Source organism: Vombatus ursinus, unplaced genomic scaffold (genome assembly GCF_900497805.2).
Source record: "Vombatus ursinus unplaced genomic scaffold, bare-nosed wombat genome assembly UNPS02007275.1, whole genome shotgun sequence".
Lineage (NCBI taxonomy): Eukaryota > Metazoa > Chordata > Mammalia > Diprotodontia > Vombatidae > Vombatus > Vombatus ursinus.
The window spans coordinates 3,070-9,071 of NW_020947053.1; the positions used below are offsets into that span (position 1 = coordinate 3,070).

The 6,002-nt window shown below is 37.1% G+C and overlaps 1 pseudogene; it reads left to right on the forward strand.

Moving 5' to 3' along the window:
- The first annotated feature begins 247 nt into the window (after positions 1–247).
- LOC114033456 lies at positions 248–950 on the forward strand (annotated as a pseudogene).
- Positions 951–6,002: the final 5,052 nt, after the last annotated feature.

Sequence of the window (6,002 nt, forward strand, 5' to 3'; positions counted from 1 at the left end):
AAGCAATTGTTTCAAATCTTTCCTCATGTCCTAAAGTCACCTCTAGTATTTATTTCCCTTTCCCTATCAGCAGAGGTCCTTGATTCCTGCTTTACTGAGGAAGTTGATGCTATCTGTTGTGACTTCTCTCTTTTTCTCTACTCTACTCCTCAAAACTCTTGTAAACCCTCTCTTCCTCACCCCTGTCCCCATCCCCACTCAGGTCTCTGTATTCTCTTCTCCCAAAGACTCGGACAGTGAATCCAAAATGGCAGCTGAGGTGAAGTACGAGTCCATCCTATGCCTGAAGCCTGAGATTAGTATCTACAGCATGCCACCACGTACCTCCAACCACAGATACAGGACATCCATCTAACTAGAAACTAAATTAGCCTAATTGAACTGGTTGCCACCAAATCACTTCCAAAGGGAAGATTGCCTACATCAAACTAGAAGACAAACTATCAGGGGAGCTATTTTCTCAGGCACCAGTGGAACAATATCCTGGCATTGCTGTGGAGATAGTGACAGATTCTAGCCGATACTTTGTGATCTAGATTCAAGATGGCACTGGACATAGTGCTTTCATTGGTATTGGCTTCACAGATTTAGGTGATGCCTTTGACTTCAACATTTCTCTTCAAGATCACTTCAAAAGGGTAGAGTAGGAATCTGAGATCACCAAAGAATCTCAGGAAATGGGCACTCTCCCCAAGTTGGATCTAGGCTTTAAGGAAGGACAAACTACCAAATTAAATATTGGGAAATCCAGTCAAGATGGCAATAATGCAGATATCCTGTTATTCTTTGATTCTCCTGTGTCTGTCTCAGAGACACCAGCAGATGCTCCTATTTCTGCTCCTGCTTCTGTTACTGCTTCTTTGATGACTGATATATGGGAAGACTTCAGTACTGCATCCAGCTCTGTTCCAAACCAGTCACCACAGCCATCCAACTGGGTCCAATTCTGAGCAGCAAGGATAAACTTGAAGATCAAGAGAATTCAAGGGCACCAATTTGAGGGGGGAATTGGGAAACTCCACCTTCTCCAGAACTGAAGGTCCTGGACAGTCTTTTAAAAAGTTTTCCTATTGCAATCAAGAGCTGGTTTATGTACCTCCCTACTGTTGATCACATGCTGTACAACCCAGGGAGCATCTTTTGCTGCCTAACAAGACTAAGAGGTGGGTGTGAGCCCATTTGCAGACTGAGCATACCGTGCTTGTAGGGCAGGGTCTCTACTTCAAGGGGAATTTACCTATACTCACAGTTGTTCAGCTCTCCCTTTTTAATTCCTTACCTTCTCCAAGGCCATCTGATGGCCTATTGCCCTTTTTGGGGGGGCATTGTGGCACCTATCTCCCTAGTAACACAGTAGGTAGGTGTAAACCTTTTTGCAACTCTATTTTGTTTCTGCAATTGAAGGAACTTAATTCTTTGGGAACAGATGTTAAGAGGTAAGGAGACACTGACCCTATCACTATCGTCTTTATCCCAGGGCTTCAAGGCGGGATAGAGTTGTCTGACATTAATTTCAGGACTGTGTGTTTATAAAATGAGTGGTGAAAGGTGAGCATAAGGCTGTGTAGATAGATGAGTGAAGCTCTTGCTCCCCACATTCTGCCATATTCTCTTCTTACTAATCTCAGTTGGGAAATGACAGTGCTGCGGGCAACACCATTGCCCTCTTCTATGTTTACACTTCTCTCCCTTTGAGAAGAGGGTTGTGATGGTTCCATTTGCTCTATCACTTTGTGTTTTTTCACCAGGGCCATGTCTCTGAACAGGGTAAGATTTTTGAGTGGCTCTTCTCCCAAGTTGCCCATTAGGTAGGAGTTAGGTTCCTGTAGCCCCATCTAGTTGCTTCATTTGAAGTAAGACCTTCTTCTTCTTTTACCTTTTATGTGACCTAGAGTTGAGGGAATCAGGATTTGTATGCTAGGGAAGTACAGAACACTTAGTCCTTTTGCAGTTGATGGTATAGTGTGCCCTTCCTTCCTTGGCATCTGCTGTCTGACCTGGATTGTTTGGTGGGATCATGTATGTCTTCTCTGTCCATTTCCCATAAACCTGGCCCTCTTAACCAGAGGAATCCCATTTCCTGTACTCAGCTCTTCAAGTGAGGACTGCTGCTATGCCTGTACCTGCCATTTATACAGAAAGCTCAGGAGAACCATAGCTGCAGCAGTTTAACAAGTTTTGAAAAGTGAAGGCTCTGATAACCTTTGCCCAGATGAATATCAGAACAAAGTTTGAGGTTTTTTGTTTGTTTTGTTGTCATTGTTGTTGTTGTTGTTTGTTATTGTTTTGTTTTTCAACATTTCCCTATCCTCCTCATAATGCTTCAAAGAGAGTTTCCTTTCCCATAGGAAAAGGACATTCTCATTTGTTTCTGTTAAGGAGCTAATTATGATGAAGGGAGTATTTATTGTTGAGTATCATTCCTTTTTTTTTTGCCATCAGTCTGTTCTTTCACTCTGGATGAAAAGTCTTTGAGTCCACCTTAGAAATACATATTATCTTCTCTATTCTTGAAATCTTTTTTGGTCGTTCTTGTGGGTCCATGTGTTTTTGTCTTTTTTTCCTCTGTGCTATGTTTCAAGCAGTTCTGCACTTGCTGAGCTCTGGAAGGTCCTTTGTCATTTCAAATGGAAAATACTAAAGGAAAATATGGAGAATCACTAGTGGTTAACCACTGGGAGGCTCTTTTCTCATCTTCCTTCACCTGTTCTTCCTTTGTGTCCCCAAAATGATAATATATTATGTATTTGAACTGCTGCAAAACCAAAAAAAATAGATATATGTATATAAAGCATAAGGTATATTGATGCAATAATGACCATTAAAATATATAAAAAGGGGGAAAAAAACTCCTCTAAATTCTACTCTGGCTCCATAGGCTCTTCCTTTGTGCTAGTCTCTGTGGAAGACATGGTCTAACTCTGTTACCTGGACATTTGATGCCATCTTCAGTGACCTCTTCTCAAAACTTGACCCTTTAGTCATTCTGTCTTACCCTCATATTCAATCTCTTGTTATCTTCTACTTTTTTCTTACTGCCTGCAAATCTGCCCAGATCTCCTCCATCTGTCTCTTTTTCTTTATGTGAAGAACTTGGTTAACTTTGGTGGAATTGAAGAAGTCCCATACACAATCATTTTTTAGTTTAATCAACATCTGTTTTTCATCACAGCAATTCCCAGATATGTACTGCGTCTCTCACTCCATTCTCAACCCCATCCCCATCCAGTGAATCTTCTTTTGTAACAACTTATACCATATTCCACATTCATAATCTTCTACCTTTCCAAGGCGGTGGGGGAGGGGGACGATATATTTCCCTATTTATTCATCAGGGACAAGACTCAATGATAATTTCCAGTTTCATTTTATTTCATTGTTATTATTACTTGTTTTGCTTCACTCTGCATCAGATCATGAATGTCTTCCCATACTTCTTTAAATTCCTCTTATTTGTAATTTTTTATGGTACAATGATATTCCATTGTATACATATACCTTAATTTGTTTAGCTATTACCTAACTGATTGGTACTCACTTGGGTTCTAGTTCTTTGTTACCGTAAAAAGTGCCGCCATGGATATCTTATCATAAGTAAAATCTTTCTTTAGTCTCCTGGTGTATATGCTCAGTAGTGGAATCTCTGAGTAAAATGGTATGAATAGTTTAGCAACTATTTTTTTTGCATAATTCTAAAGTGTTTTCTTGAATGATTGGACAACTTTATAACTTACCAATAATGATTGACGTGTAAAGGTTGTCACAGCACCTCCTCAACTATTTTTGCTTATGTTGCCTTTGCCTTTTAATTTACATTTCTCTAGTGATTTCATTAGTGATTTGAAGCAATCTTTCATGTGGTTGTAAATAGTTTATAATTCTTCTTTTGAAAGCTATTTGTTTATATCTTTCAACCATTTATCTTTACAGAAATGGCACTCATTTTATATATGTGTGTGTGTGTGTGTGTGTGTGTATGTGTGAATTCCGTCCATATCTTAGTTATCAGACTTTTATTAGGGGTACTTTATGCAAAGGATTTTTTAAATCAATTTTCCTTTCTTTCTTTTCTTAGCCTAGTTGCATTGATCTTATTCATACAAAATTTTTAAAATTTTATATAATTTAAAGTATCTGTTTTGTGTTTTGTGGCCTTTTCTATCTCTTTTTGGTTTAAGAATTTAATCTATTGTTGTTATTAAAGACATTTGCCTCCACTTTTCTCCATTTTGGGGGAAATATTATCTTTTACACTTAGATTATATATGTTTTGGAACTTGCTATGTAAAATAAGATAGGTTACTATTCCAAAACCTTTTTTTTTTTTGGCCAAACTGTTTTCTAATTTTTCCAATGGTGTACTAAACAGGGAGTCTTTAACTAAGAAATTTATGTAATAAATTTGTTGAATATGAGATTACTAAGTATGATAATGTGTGATTCTTGCTCATCTGGTCTTTTCTACTGATCTACTTTTCTATTTGTTAACCAGTATCAAATAGTTTTGGTGGTTACTATTTTATAAAATAGTTTGAGGTATGGAAGAACTATTCCTCCTTTGTTTCTAATTTTTTAAAAAAGTTATATCACTACAGATTCTAGATCTTCTGTGCCTCTGAATTAATTTTGTGATTTTCTCATTTATAAAATAATCCCTTGGTACAGGGAGTGGGGGAAATAAATATCACTTTAAATCTGTAAATTAAACTAAATCATTTTTATGATACTGAGGTAGTATATGCATAACCAATGATTATCCTTCTAATTATTTAATCTCCCTTTATTTCTTACCTTCCTCCTATCACCTCCAGGATCAAATACAAAATTCTGTTTGGTATTAAAAACTTTTCTCAATCTGGCTCCTTACTACACAGTCTTTTTACTCTTTATTCCCTTCCAGGTAGATAATAGAGTTATGATCTAGCAACACTGGCCTCTTTGCTGTTCCTTGCATATGAAACTTTATCTCCTGATTCTCTTTTCACTCTGACTCATACCTGGAATGGTCTACTTCTTTATCTCTACCTCCTGACTTCTCTGGCTTCCTTCAAAATGAGTCTCAAATCCTACTTCTACAAGGCAGACCTTTTCCATATACATATATATATATATATATATATATATATATGTGTGTGTGTGTGTGTGTGTGTGTGTGTGTGTGTATATGAAACTTGAATGTAGATTGTTGTGTGTTGTCCCCCTCATTAGAATGTTTCATATTTTAAGTCTTTGTCTATTGATGCTTCTGAGTCTTTTGTGTTTTGAGTATTTTTAGTGAGAGAAACAAATAGCTGTCCTATACCAGATCTACACTCTACACTGAGTATCTTTCTGATATCTTTCAAATCCCTTTTGGTAAACATCAGACATTAGCCATACCTAAGCTAAAAGTAATTTTCCCTGGAGCTTCAAGATACTGGTATAAAAAGCCAGAGACACCAACTACCAAAAAAAAAAAAAAAAAAGCCTGGCCCTTCTTATCTTGTTGGCAGTTAGGCTCTCCTAGGACTGAACCTAGTCTGCCTAAGTGTAGAGTTAGAGTTCCTTAGTAGGAGACAGTGTCCCTATCCCACTGAGCCAAGTAAGGTCTTTTGGTATTGTGGTATTCAGGTTTTAAATTTTATGCTTCTTAAATTATTGATGTGTGTCTTGTCTTCAAGGTCAGTTGCTTTGACTTTTATAGAATTTGTGTGTTCTTTCACAGTTGTCTTCTCTTTTGCTAAATTTTGTCCCACTTCTATCTTTTCTGAGGTCCAAATCTAGCAATCTCTTCTTTTCTTCACTACTTTGAAGAGGTTTTTCATTATATGTTCTAATTGTTTACTTTGTTGTTTTATGCTTTGAGATCTTTGATTTACAACCTGATTTCCACTCTAATAATTTCTATTAGAAAGTTTTATTTTTCCTTTGAACTATTCTAGAATTCCTTGCTACTTTCCCATGATATCTTCAGAATCTATAGAGCTGTCTTTCTAAGTTTGGTTCATTTATTTTCAAAGCCT